Below are 13,378 nucleotides of genomic sequence, written 5' to 3'. Positions count from 1 at the left end.
TGCCGATTCTATTGAGTTTTCGTCACATCTAGTAGAAGTTTTTTTATTTTTTTTTTTGCTCGGTTAGAACGGGCCTGGCCGTATCAAGACTTATTTTACCACGTAGCAGGATAGTCAGACTTTGCTACGGGGGTACGGTCCGGATGGGATTTGAACCCGGTCCTGCCGTGAGGGCGGGCGCCGTTTTTCACATGTACCACCGGGCCGCCCCAAGTTTTTTTTTATCATGCTGTAAATTTTCTGATGTAATTACGGCTTACGTTGGCGATACTATGGTACTTACAGTGAAATCCAGCCTTACAGACTGAATATGCCAATTTGCTTCGAACATTAGGTGAATTTCATCTGCTACAACCAAAGGAACCGATCCTGTTTGAGAATTATACGTTTTTTTTTTGCCGAAAGTTGGTCATGGCCAATTTCAACCCGACCATCGTGGAATTGCTTCTTTTTAACCATCCAAAATTTCCAATTTACTATCCTTTTGCGCAACGGACTTGGCTCCGTCAGAATTGCGCACAACAATTCTACTTCAAACCCCAAAATAGTTAAGTCTTTGAGGCGGACTTGTAGTCTCTTCAATCCGGGTTTCATGATCAAATATTGAAAGATTGATCACGGAAAAGGAATATTTTCAGATCGCATGACATATATTCCGTTTTCTACAACCAAAAACATAAATTAGCTTGTTTAGTAAAATGTCTAAGCAAATTTCAAAATTCCTTACCCCGCGGTAGCTCGGTCGTGGTAATATTAACACCATCTTCACCAGCTATTGCTTTTCTGGACGGAATAGGAGAGGAGTGATCCTGGACGGACATCAGTTGGTATTGATTTCATCCTCTTTTTTGTGGTATACTACAACCCCAAAAAGTATCGGGACTGCCTTTTCTGAAATTTGTTTACCCATAGCGAGACAGTCAGTCCTGCGTACGGAGGTTTGGCCTGGATGTGTTATTATTACTGGTCCTGTGGTATAGATTACCGGTTCCGCTACCATTCAGCAATTCTCAATAAGCAATTCAAAAACAATTGTACTTTACTTAACACACACATTCTCGAAACCTTTTCCACTTGTACCGTTCAAACGCAGCGTTTTGATTACTTGGAATATTGTCAAAAATTGACGATACTAATTGTGATGCTTACGGTGCAATTCAGCCTTGCAGGCATCTTTTCGATACGGGATACATAAAGTGGCGTGAATTCTAATATGAATCACAGAACATGCCAATTTGCTTCGAATATCAGGAGAATTTCTCTGCTGCAACCAAAAGGAAAAATAGCCTGTATAATTTTTTTTGATCAAATCGAATGTTTCCTTACCCTTCACCGCGAGCTCCTAATATCCGAATTAAGAATCATTCGTTCGTTTTGAGGATTTCAAAGTTGGTCAAGGCCGATGTCAGCCCGGCCATCGTGGTTTTTAAATGCTTCTTTTCAACCATCTAAAATGTCCAATTTACTATCTTGGCTCCGTCAGAATTTCTTTACAATAGTTCTGCTACAATCGCCAAAATAGGGAAAATTCAAGCATTGAAGATGTTAGTGGAAGTCTTAGAAAATTCCGTTTAAGATGCACTTCGGGTCTCTTCAGTTTTGGTTTCATGATGTGCCATTGTAGGATCGGCCGCGGAAAAGAAATATTTTCGGAGCGCATGACATGTATTCCGTTTTCTACAACCATTAGAAATAGTAAATTGTTGAATAAAATATCTAAGTAAATTCAAAAATTCCTTACCCCTTACCGACAGCAAATACGATCAATTTAACGCAGTATATTAATGGATGTTTTCACTGTTTTTCAAAATTTGCAGTGGTCAATGGTGGCCCGGTGGCCCGGTTGCCAAGTCCTGGTAATATTATCACCATCTTCACTACAACTTCATCTTCATCTTCTTAAATTCACTACAACTTGAAGAGGTCTTGGCCAGCCACTGCTAACTTTCCTTGGCTTTATTTACCCGTAGCGAGACAGTCCATCCTGCGTACGGAGGTTTACATAGCCCGGATGGGATTAGATCACTGGTTCTGTGGTGTAGACACCCGAGCCGCTACCATTCAGCAATTCCCGCTCAGCAATTAAAAAATGCAAAATCTTCGTGGAATTGCTTTAAATTAATATTCTGCTGTTAAAATGTAGTTAATTTTGCTTTCTTCAACTTTTGCTTATTTTCACTTGCCCAACACACTCTGGAAACCGTACCACTTGTACCATTTGTTGAGCCAGCCTACTACGGAATATTTAGCATCGTCCTACCGTAAAATATCCTTTTGTATGATCCATTCACATTTTGATAAATTGAAGTAGGCTTAGAACCTGTGCAACAACCAAAAAACTACATCAATCTAGTGAACATGCAGGGTTTGTTGAATGAGCTTTCATATTGGGCAAATTAAAGTTTTACAACAATGCCTTAGAAAAACCGATATGCCAACACTGCAGTAACGCTGCGTTACTGCACGAGTAGAATTTGTATATAGAAGTTAGTTTTGGTAAAAGTTAGGTTTTTTCGAAAAAGTTAGTTTTGGTATAAGTTAGGTTTTTTCGAAAAAGTTAGTTTTGGTATAAGTTAGGTTTTTTAGAAAAAGTGAGTTTTGGTATAAGTTAGGTTTTTTCGAAAAAGTTAGTTTTTTTATAAGTTAGGTTTTTTCGAAAAAGTTAGTTTTGGTATGAGTTAGGTTTTTTCGAAAAAGTTAGTTTTGGTATAAGTTAGGTTTTTAAGAAAAAGTTAGTTTTGGTATAAGTTAGGTTATTAAGAAAAAGTTAGTTTTGGTATAAGTTAGGTTTTTTCGAAAAAGTTAGTTTTGGTATAAGTTAGGTTTTTAAGAAAAAGTTAGATTTTTAAGAAAAAGTTAGGTTTTTAAGAAAAAGTTAGTTTTGGTATAAGTTAGGTTTTTGAGAAAAAGTTAGGTTTTTTATAATAAGTTAGTTTTGGTAAAAGTTAGGTTTTTTAGAAAAAGTTAGGTTTTTTCGAAAAAGTTAGTTTTGGTATAAGTTAGGTTTTTTCAAAAAAGTTAGTTTTGGTATAAGTTAGGTTTTTTCGAAAAAGTTAGTTTTGGTATAAGTTAGGTTTTTGAGAAAAAGTTAGTTTTGGTATAAGTTAGGTTTTTAAGAAAAAGTTAGTTTTGGTATAAGTTAGGTTTTTTCGAAAAAGTTAGTTTTGGTATAAGTTAGGTTTTTATGAAAAAGTTAGGTTTTTTCGAAAAAGTTAGTTTTGGTAAAAGTTAGGTTTTTTCGAAAAAGTAAGGTTTTTTAGAAAAAGTTAGTTTTGGTATAAGTTAGGTTTTTGAGAAAAAGTTAGTTTTGGTATAAGTTAGGTTTTTTAGAAAAAGTTAGTTTTGGTATAAGTTAGGTTTTTTCGAAAAAGTTAGTTTTGGTATAAGTTAGGTTTTTTCGAAAAAGTTAGTTTTGGTATAAATTAGGTTTTTTCGAAAAAGTTAGTTTTGGTATAAGTTAGGTTTTTTCGAAAAAGTTAGTTTTGGTATAAGTTAGGTTTTTTCGAAAAAGTTAGTTTTGGTATAAGTTAGGTTTTTTTAGAAAAAGTTAGTTTTGGTATAAGTTAGGTTTTTTAGAAAAAGTTAGTTTTGGTAAAAGTTAGGTTTTTTAGAAAAAGTTAGGTTTTTTAGAAAAGTGAGTTTTGGTATAAGTTAGGTTTTTTCGAAAAAGTTAGTTTTTTTATAAGTTAGGTTTTTTCGAAAAAGTTAGTTTTGGTATGAGTTAGGTTTTTTCGAAAAAGTTAGTTTTGGTATAAATTAGGTTTTTTCGAAAAAGTTAGTTTTGGTATGAGTTAGGTTTTTTAGAATAAGTTAGTTTTGGTAAAAGTTAGGTTTTTTAGAAAAAGTTAGGTTTTTTCGAAAAAGTTAGTTTTGGTATAAGTTAGGTTTTTTCGAAAAAGTTAGTATTGGTATAAGTTAGGTTTTTTCGAAAAAGTTAGTTTTGGTATAAGTTAGGTTTTTAAGAAAAAGTTAGTTTTGGTATAAGTTAGGTTTTTAAGAAAACGTTAGTTTTGGTATAAGTTAGGTTTTTTCGAAAAAGTTAGTTTTGGTATAAGTTAGGTTTTTTCGAAAAAGTTAGTTTTGGTAAAAGTAAGGTTTTTTCGAAAAAGTTAGTTTTGGTATAAGTTAGGTTTTTATGAAAAAGTTAGGTTTTTTCGAAAAAGTTAGTTTTGGTAAAAGTTAGGTTTTTTCGAAAAAGTAAGGTTTTTTAGAAAAAGTTAGTTTTGGTAAATGTTAGGTTTTTTAGAAAAAGTTAGGTTTTTTAGAAAAAGTGAGTTTTGGTATAAGTTAGGTTTTTTCGAAAAAGTTAGTTTTTTTATAAGTTAGGTTTTTGCGAAAAAGTTAGTTTTGGTATAAGTTAGGGTTTTTCGAAAAAGTTAGTTTTGGTATAAGTTAGGTTTTTTCGAAAAAGTTAGTTTTGGTATAAATTAGGTTTTTTAGAAAAAGTTAGTTTTGGTATAAGTTAGGTTTTTTAGAAAAAGTTAGTTTTGGTAAAAGTTAGGTTTTTTCGAAAAAGTTAGTTTTGGTATAAGTTAGGTTTTTTAGAAAAAGTTAGTTTTGGTATAAGTTAGGTTTTTTCGAAAAAGTTAGTTTTGGTATAAGTTAGGTTTTTTCGAAAAAGTTAGTTTTGGTATAAATTAGGTTTTTTCGAAAAAGTTAGTTTTGGTATAAGTTAGGTTTTTAAGAAAAAGTTAGTTTTGGTATAAGTTAGGTTTTTAAGAAAAAGTTAGTTTTGGTATAAGTTAGGTTTTTTCGAAATAGTTAGTTTTGGTATAAGTTGGGTTTTTTCTTAAAAGTTAGTTTTGGTATAAGTTAGGTTTTTAAGAAAAAGTTAGTTTTGGTATAAGTTAGGTTTTTAAGAAAAAGTTAGTTTTGGTATAAGTTAGGTTTTTATGAAAAAGTTAGGTTTTTTCGAAAAAGTTAGTTTTGGTAAAAGTTAGGTTTTTAAGAAAAAGTTAGTTTTGGTATAAGTTAGGTTTTTTCGAAAAAGTTAGTTTTGGTATAAGTTAGGTTTTTGAGAAAAAGTTAGTTTTGGTATAAGTTAGGTTTTTTAGAAAAAGTTAGTTTTGGTATAAGTTAGGTTTTTTCGAAAAAGTTAGTTTTGGTATAAGTTAGGTTTTTTCGAAAAAGTTAGTTTTGGTATAAATTAGGTTTTTTCGAAAAAGTTAGTTTTGGTATAAGTTAGGTTTTTTAGAAAAAGTTAGTTTTGGTATAAATTAGGTTTTTTCGAAAAAGTTAGTTTTGGTATAAGTTAGGTTTTTTCGAAAAAGTTAGTTTTGGTATAAGTTAGGTTTTTAAGAAAAAGTTAGTTTTGGTATAAGTTAGGTTTTTATGAAAAAGTTAGGTTTTTTCGAAAAAGTTAGTTTTGGTAAAAGTTAGGTTTTTAAGAAAAAGTTAGTTTTGGTATAAGTTGGGTTTTTTCTTAAAAGTTAGTTTTGGTATAAGTTAGGTTTTTAAGAAAAAGTTAGTTTTGGTATAAGTTAGGTTTTTAAGAAAAAGTTAGTTTTGGTATAAGTTAGGTTTTTATGAAAAAGTTACGTTTTTTCGAAAAAGTTAGTTTTGGTAAAAGTTAGGTTTTTAAGAAAAAGTTAGTTTTGGTATAAGTTAGGTTTTTTCGAAAAAGTTAGTTTTGGAATAAGTTAGGTTTTTGAGAAAAAGTTAGTTTTGGTATAAGTTAGGTTTTTTCGAAAAAGTTAGTTTTGGTATAAGTTAGGTTTTTTCGAAAAAGTTAGTTTTGGTATAAGTTAGGTTTTTTAGAAAAAGTTAGTTTTGGTATAAGTTAGGTTTTTTCGAAAAAGTTAGTTTTGGTATAAGTTAGGTTTTTTCGAAAAAGTTAGTTTTGGTATAAATTAGGTTTTTTCGAAAAAGTTAGTTTTGGTATAAGTTAGGTTTTTAAGAAAAAGTTAGTTTTGGTATAAGTTAGGTTTTTAAGAAAAAGTTAGTTTTGGTATAAGTTAGGTTTTTTCGAAAAAGTTAGTTTTGGTATAAGTTAGGTTTTTATGAAAAAGTTAGGTTTTTTCGAAAAAGTTAGTTTTGGTATAAGTTAGGTTTTTTCGAAAAAGTAAGGTTTTTTAGAAAAAGTTAGTTTTGGTATAAGTTAGGTTTTTTCGAAAAAGTTAGTTTTGGTATAAGTTAGGTTTTTTCGAAAAAGTTAGTTTTGGTATAAGTTAGGTTTTTATGAAAAAGTTAGGTTTTTTCGAAAAAGTTAGTTTTGGTATAAGTTAGGTTTTTTCGAAAAAGTTAGTTTTGGTATAAATTAGGTTTTTTCGAAAAAGTTAGTTTTGGTATAAGTTAGGTTTTTTCGAAAAAGTTAGTTTTGGTATAAGTTAGGTTTTTTAGAAAAAGTTAGTTTTGGTATAAGTTAGGTTTTTAAGAAAAAGTTAGTTTTGGTATAAGTTAGGTTTTTAAGAAAAAGTTAGTTTTGGTATAAGTTAGGTTTTTAAGAAAAAGTTAGTTTTGGTATAAGTTAGGTTTTTAAGAAAAAGTTAGTTTTGGTATAAGTTAGGTTTTTTCGAAAAAGTTAGTTTTGGTATAAGTTAGGTTTTTAAGAAAAAGTTAGTTTTGGTATAAGTTAGGTTTTTTCGAAAAAGTTAGTTTTGGTATAAGTTAGGTTTTTTCGAAAAAGTTAGTTTTGGTATAAGTTAGGTTTTTAAGAAAAAATTAGTTTTGGTATAAGTTAGGTTTTTATGAAAAAGTTAGGTTTTTTCGAAAAAGTTAGGTTTTTTCGAAAAAGTTAGTTTTGGTATAAGTTAGGTTTTTAAGAAAAAATTAGTTTTGGTATAAGTTAGGTTTTTATGAAAAAGTTAGGTTTTTTCGAAAAAGTTAGGTTTTTAAGAAAAAGTTAGTTTTGGTATAAGTTAGGTTTTTTCGAAAAAGTTAGTATTGGTATATGTTAGGTTTTTTAGAAAAAGTTAGTTTTGGTATAAGTTAGGTTTTTTAGAAAAAGTTAGTTTTGGTATAAGTTAGGTTTTTTCGAAAAAGTTAGTTTTGGTATGAGTTAGGTTTTTTAGAATAAGTTAGTTTTGGTAAAAGTTAGGTTTTTTAGAAAAAGTTAGGTTTTTTCGAAAAAGTTAGTTTTGGTATAAGTTAGGTTTTTTCAAAAAAGTTAGTTTTGGTATAAGTTAGGTTTTTTCGAAAAAGTTAGTTTTGGTATAAGTTAGGTTTTTAAGAAAAAGTTAGTTTTGGTATAAGTTAGGTTTTTATGAAAAAGTAAGGTTTTTTCGAAAAAGTTAGTTTTGGTAAAAGTTAGGTTTTTAAGAAAAAGTTAGTTTTGGTATAAGTTAGGTTTTTTCGAAAAAGTTAGTTTTGGTATAAGTTAGGTTTTTTCGAAAAAGTAAGGTTTTTTAGAAAAAGTTAGTTTTGGTGTAAGTTAGGTTTTTTCGAAAAAGTTAGTTTTGGTATAAGTTAGGTTTTTTCGAAAAAGTTAGTTTTGGTATAAGTTAGGTTTTTATGAAAAAGTTAGGTTTTTTCGAAAAAGTTAGTTTTGGTATAAGTTAGGTTTTTAAGAAAAAGTTAGTTTTGGTATAAGTTAGGTTTTTATGAAAAAGTTACGTTTTTTCGAAAAAGTTAGTTTTGGTAAAAGTTTGGTTTTTAAGAAAAAGTTAGTTTTGGTATAAGTTAGGTTTTTTCGAAAAAGTTAGTTTTGGAATAAGTTAGGTTTTTGAGAAAAAGTTAGTTTTGGTATAAGTTAGGTTTTTATGAAAAAGTTACGTTTTTTCGAAAAAGTTAGTTTTGGTAAAAGTTAGGTTTTTAAGAAAAAGTTAGTTTTGGTATAAGTTAGGTTTTTTCGAAAAAGTTAGTTTTGGTATAAGTTAGGTTTTTTCGAAAAAGTTAGTTTTGGTATAAGTTAGGTTTTTATGAAAAAGTTAGGTTTTTTCGAAAAAGTTAGTTTTGGTATAAGTTAGGTTTTTTCGAAAAAGTAAGGTTTTTTAGAAAAAGTTAGTTTTGGTGTAAGTTAGGTTTTTTCGAAAAAGTTAGTTTTGGTATAAGTTAGGTTTTTTCGAAAAAGTTAGTTTTGGTAAAAGTTAGGTTTTTATGAAAAAGTTAGGTTTTTTCGAAAAAGTTAGTTTTGGTATAAGTTAGGTTTTTATGAAAAAGTTAGGTTTTTTCGAAAAAGTTAGTTTTGGTATAAGTTAGGTTTTTTCGAAAAAGTAAGGTTTTTTAGAAAAAGTTAGTTTTGGTGTAAGTTAGGTTTTTTCGAAAAAGTTAGTTTTGGTATAAGTTAGGTTTTTTCGAAAAAGTTAGTTTTGGTATAAGTTAGGTTTTTATGAAAAAGTTAGGTTTTTTCGAAAAAGTTAGTTTTGGTATAAGTTAGGTTTTTAAGAAAAAGTTAGTTTTGGTATAAGTTAGGTTTTTATGAAAAAGTTACGTTTTTTCGAAAAAGTTAGTTTTGGTAAAAGTTAGGTTTTTAAGAAAAAGTTAGTTTTGGTATAAGTTAGGTTTTTTCGAAAAAGTTAGTTTTGGAATAAGTTAGGTTTTTGAGAAAAAGTTAGTTTTGGTATAAGTTAGGTTTTTATGAAAAAGTTACGTTTTTTCGAAAAAGTTAGTTTTGGTAAAAGTTAGGTTTTTAAGAAAAAGTTAGTTTTGGTATAAGTTAGGTTTTTTCGAAAAAGTTAGTTTTGGTATAAGTTAGGTTTTTTCGAAAAAGTTAGTTTTGGTATAAGTTAGGTTTTTATGAAAAAGTTAGGTTTTTTCGAAAAAGTTAGTTTTGGTATAAGTTAGGTTTTTTCGAAAAAGTAAGGTTTTTTAGAAAAAGTTAGTTTTGGTGTAAGTTAGGTTTTTTCGAAAAAGTTAGTTTTGGTATAAGTTAGGTTTTTTCGAAAAAGTTAGTTTTGGTATAAGTTAGGTTTTTATGAAAAAGTTAGGTTTTTTCGAAAAAGTTAGTTTTGGTATAAGTTAGGTTTTTAAGAAAAAGTTAGTTTTGGTATAAGTTAGGTTTTTATGAAAAAGTTACGTTTTTTCGAAAAAGTTAGTTTTGGTAAAAGTTAGGTTTTTAAGAAAAAGTTAGTTTTGGTATAAGTTAGGTTTTTTCGAAAAAGTTAGTTTTGGAATAAGTTAGGTTTTTGAGAAAAAGTTAGTTTTGGTATAAGTTAGGTTTTTTCGAAAAAGTTAGTTTTGGTATAAGTTAGGTTTTTTCGAAAAAGTTAGTTTTGGTATAAATTAGGTTTTTTCGAAAAAGTTAGTTTTGGTATAAGTTAGGTTTTTTAGAAAAAGTTAGTTTTGGTATAAGTTAGGTTTTTTCGAAAAAGTTAGTTTTGGTATAAGTTAGGTTTTTTCGAAAAAGTTAGTTTTGGTATAAATTAGGTTTTTTCGAAAAAGTTAGTTTTGGTATAAGTTAGGTTTTTTAGAAAAATTTAGTTTTGGTATAAGTTAGGTTTTTTCGAAAAAGTTAGTTTTGGTATAAGTTAGGTTTTTTAGAAAAAGTTAGTTTTGGTATAAGTTAGGTTTTTTAGAAAAAGTTAGTTTTGGTATAAGTTAGGTTTTTTCGAAAAAGTTAGTTTTGGTATGAGTTAGGTTTTTTAGAATAAGTTAGTTTTGGTAAAAGTTAGGTTTTTTAGAAAAAGTTAGGTTTTTTCGAAAAAGTTAGTTTTGGTATAAGTTAGGTTTTTTCGAAAAAGTTAGTTTTGGTATAAATTAGGTTTTTTCGAAAAAGTTAGTTTTGGTATAAGTTAGGTTTTTAAGAAAAAGTTAGTTTTGGTATAAGTTAGGTTTTTAAGAAAAAGTTAGTTTTGGTATAAGTTAGGTTTTTTCGAAAAAGTTAGTTTTGGTATAAGTTAGGTTTTTATGAAAAAGTTAGGTTTTTTCGAAAAAGTTAGTTTTGGTATAAGTTAGGTTTTTTCGAAAAAGTAAGGTTTTTTAGAAAAAGTTAGTTTTGGTATAAGTTAGGTTTTTTCGAAAAAGTTAGTTTTGGTATAAGTTAGGTTTTTTCGAAAAAGTTAGTTTTGGTATAAGTTAGGTTTTTATGAAAAAGTTAGGTTTTTTCGAAAAAGTTAGTTTTGGTATAAGTTAGGTTTTTTCGAAAAAGTTAGTTTTGGTATAAATTAGGTTTTTTCGAAAAAGTTAGTTTTGGTATAAGTTAGGTTTTTTTAGAAAAAGTTAGTTTTGGTATAAGTTAGGTTTTTTCGAAAAAGTTAGTTTTGGTATAAGTTAGGTTTTTTCGAAAAAGTTAGTTTTGGTATAAGTTAGGTTTTTTAGAAAAAGTTAGTTTTGGTATAAGTTAGGTTTTTAAGAAAAAGTTAGTTTTGGTATAAGTTAGGTTTTTAAGAAAAAGTTAGTTTTGGTATAAGTTAGGTTTTTAAGAAAAAGTTAGTTTTGGTATAAGTTAGGTTTTTAAGAAAAAGTTAGTTTTGGTATAAGTTAGGTTTTTTCGAAAAAGTTAGTTTTGGTATAAGTTAGGTTTTTAAGAAAAAGTTAGTTTTGGTATAAGTTAGGTTTTTTCGAAAAAGTTAGTTTTGGTATAAGTTAGGTTTTTTCGAAAAAGTTAGTTTTGGTATAAGTTAGGTTTTTAAGAAAAAATTAGTTTTGGTATAAGTTAGGTTTTTATGAAAAAGTTAGGTTTTTTCGAAAAAGTTAGGTTTTTTCGAAAAAGTTAGTTTTGGTATAAGTTAGGTTTTTAAGAAAAAATTAGTTTTGGTATAAGTTAGGTTTTTATGAAAAAGTTAGGTTTTTTCGAAAAAGTTAGGTTTTTAAGAAAAAGTTAGTTGTGGTATAAGTTAGGTTTTTTCGAAAAAGTTAGTATTGGTATATGTTAGGTTTTTTAGAAAAAGTTAGTTTTGGTATAAGTTAGGTTTTTTAGAAAAAGTTAGTTTTGGTATAAGTTAGGTTTTTTCGAAAAAGTTAGTTTTGGTATGAGTTAGGTTTTTTAGAATAAGTTAGTTTTGGTAAAAGTTAGGTTTTTTAGAAAAAGTTAGGTTTTTTCGAAAAAGTTAGTTTTGGTATAAGTTAGGTTTTTTCAAAAAAGTTAGTTTTGGTATAAGTTAGGTTTTTTCGAAAAAGTTAGTTTTGGTATAAGTTAGGTTTTTAAGAAAAAGTTAGTTTTGGTATAAGTTAGGTTTTTATGAAAAAGTAAGGTTTTTTCGAAAAAGTTAGTTTTGGTAAAAGTTAGGTTTTTAAGAAAAAGTTAGTTTTGGTATAAGTTAGGTTTTTTCGAAAAAGTTAGTTTTGGTATAAGTTAGGTTTTTTCGAAAAAGTTAGTTTTGGTATAAGTTAGGTTTTTAAGAAAAAGTTAGGTTTTTTCGAAAAAGTTAGTTTTGGTAAAAGTTAGGTTTTTTCGAAAAAGTTAGTTTTGTTATAAGTTAGGTTTTTTCGAAAAAGTTAGTTTTGGTATAAGTTATGTTTTTTCGAAAAAGTTAGGTTTTTTAGAAAAAGTTAGTTTTGGTATAAGTTAGGTTTTTTCGAAAAAGTTAGTTTTGGTATAAATTAGGTTTTTTAGAAAAAGTTAGTTTTGGTATAAGTTAGGTTTGTTAGAAAAAGTTAGTTTTGGTATAAGTTAGGTTTTTAAGACAAAGTTAGGTTTTTAAGAAAAAGTTAGTTTTGTCAAAAGTTAGGTTTTTTCGAAAAAGTTAGGTTTTTTCGAAAAAGTTAGGTTTTTAAGAAAAAGTTAGTTTTGGTATAAGTTAGGTTTTTTCGAAAAAGTTAGTTTTGGTATAAATTAGGTTTTTTAGAAAAAGTTAGTTTTGGTATAAGTTAGGTTTTTTCGAAAAAGTTAGTTTTGGTATAAGTTAGGTTTTTTCGAAAAAGTTAGGTTTTTTAGAAAAAGTTAGTTTTGGTAAAAGTTAGGTTTTTTCGAAAAAGTTAGTTTTTTTATAAATTAGGTTTTTTAGAAAAAGTTAGTTTTGGTATAAATTAGGTTTTTTAGAAAAAGTTAGTTTTGGTATAAGTTAGGTTTTTTAGAAAAAGTTAGTTTTGGTATAAGTTAGGTTTTTTCGAAAAAGTTAGGTTTTTTAGAAAAAGTTAGTTTTAATATAAGTTAGGTTTTTTCGAAAAAGTTAGTTTTGGTATAAGTTAGGTTTTTTCGAAAAAGTTAGGTTTTTTAGAAAAAGTTAGTTTTGGTAAAAGTTAGGTTTTTTAGAAAAAGTTAGTTTTGGTATAAGTTAGGTTTTTTCGAAAAAGTTAGTTTTGGTTTAAATTAGGTTTTTTAGAAAAGTTAGTTTTGGTATAAGTTAGGTTTTTTAGAAAAAGTTAGTTTTGGTATAAGTTAGGTTTTTTCGAAAAAGTTAGGTTTTTTAGAAAAAGTTAGTTTTGGTATAAGTTAGGTTTTTTCGAAAAAGTTAGTTTTGGTAAAAGTTAGGTTTTTTCGAAAAAGTTAGTTTTGTTATAAGTTAGGTTTTTTCGAAAAAGTTAGTTTTGGTAAAAGTTAGGTTTTTAAGAAAAAGTTAGTTTTGGTATAAGTTAGGTTTTTTCGAAAAAGTTAGTTTTGGTATAAGTTAGGTTTTTTCGAAAAAGTTAGTTTTGGTATAAGTTAGGTTTTTTAGAACAAGTTAGTTTTGGTAAAAGTTAGGTTTTTTCGAAAAAGTTAGTTTTGGTATAAGTTAGGTTTTTTAGAAAAAGTTAGTTTTGGTATAAGTTAGGTTTTTTCGAAAAAGTTAGGTTTTTTAGAAAAAGTTAGTTTTGGTAAAAGTTAGGTTTTTTAAAAAAGTTAGGTTTTTCGAAAAAGTTAGTTTTGGTTTAAATTAGGTTTTTTAGAAAAAGTTAGTTTTGGTATAAGTTAGGTTTGTTAGAAAAAGTTAGTTTTGGTATAAGTTAGGTTTTTAAGACAAAGTTAGGTTTTTAAGAAAAAGTTAGTTTTGTTAAAACTTAGGTTTTTTCGAAAAAGTTAGGTTTTTTCGAAAAAGTTAGGTTTTTAAGAAAAAGTTAGTTTTGGTATAAGTTAGGTTTTTAAGAAAAAGTTAGTTTTGGTATAAGTTAGGTTTTTTCGAAAAAGTTAGTTTTGGTATAAATTAGGTTTTTTAGAAAAAGTTAGTTTTGGTATAAGTTAGGTTTTTTCGAAAAAGTTAGTTTTGGTATAAGTTATGTTTTTTCGAAAAAGTTAGGTTTTTTAGAAAAAGTTAGTTTTGGTATAAGTTAGGTTTGTTAGAAAAAGTTAGTTTTGGTATAAGTTAGGTTTTTAAGACAAAGTTAGGTTTTTAAGAAAAAGTTAGTTTTGTCAAAAGTTAGGTTTTTTCGAAAAAGTTAGGTTTTTTCGAAAAAGTTAGGTTTTTAAGAAAAAGTTAGTTTTGGTATAAGTTAGGTTTTTTCGAAAAAGTTAGTTTTGGTATAAATTAAGTTTTTTAGAAAAAGTTAGTTTTGGTATAAGTTAGGTTTTTTCGAAAAAGTTAGTTTTGGTATAAGTTAGGTTTTTTCGAAAAAGTTAGGTTTTTTAGAAAAAGTTAGTTTTGGT

General features: G+C 27.1%; 1 long non-coding RNA gene across 1 annotated transcript; it reads right to left on the bottom strand.

Moving 5' to 3' along the window:
* LOC125774323 (uncharacterized) lies at positions 1 to 1,422 on the bottom strand. The gene is made up of 2 exons (XR_007420800.1): positions 1,327 to 1,422; positions 1 to 1,261 (listed from the first exon to the last, which is right to left on the bottom strand). It is a non-coding gene; the product is annotated as an uncharacterized LOC125774323 (long non-coding RNA).
* Positions 1,423 to 13,378: the final 11,956 nt, after the last annotated feature.

This window comes from Anopheles funestus, unplaced genomic scaffold (assembly GCF_943734845.2).
Source record: "Anopheles funestus unplaced genomic scaffold, idAnoFuneDA-416_04 scaffold_168_ctg1, whole genome shotgun sequence".
NCBI lineage: Eukaryota > Metazoa > Arthropoda > Insecta > Diptera > Culicidae > Anopheles > Anopheles funestus.
The sequence above is the reverse complement of the archived record's forward strand: the minus strand, read 5'-3'. Positions and strand labels throughout refer to the sequence as shown.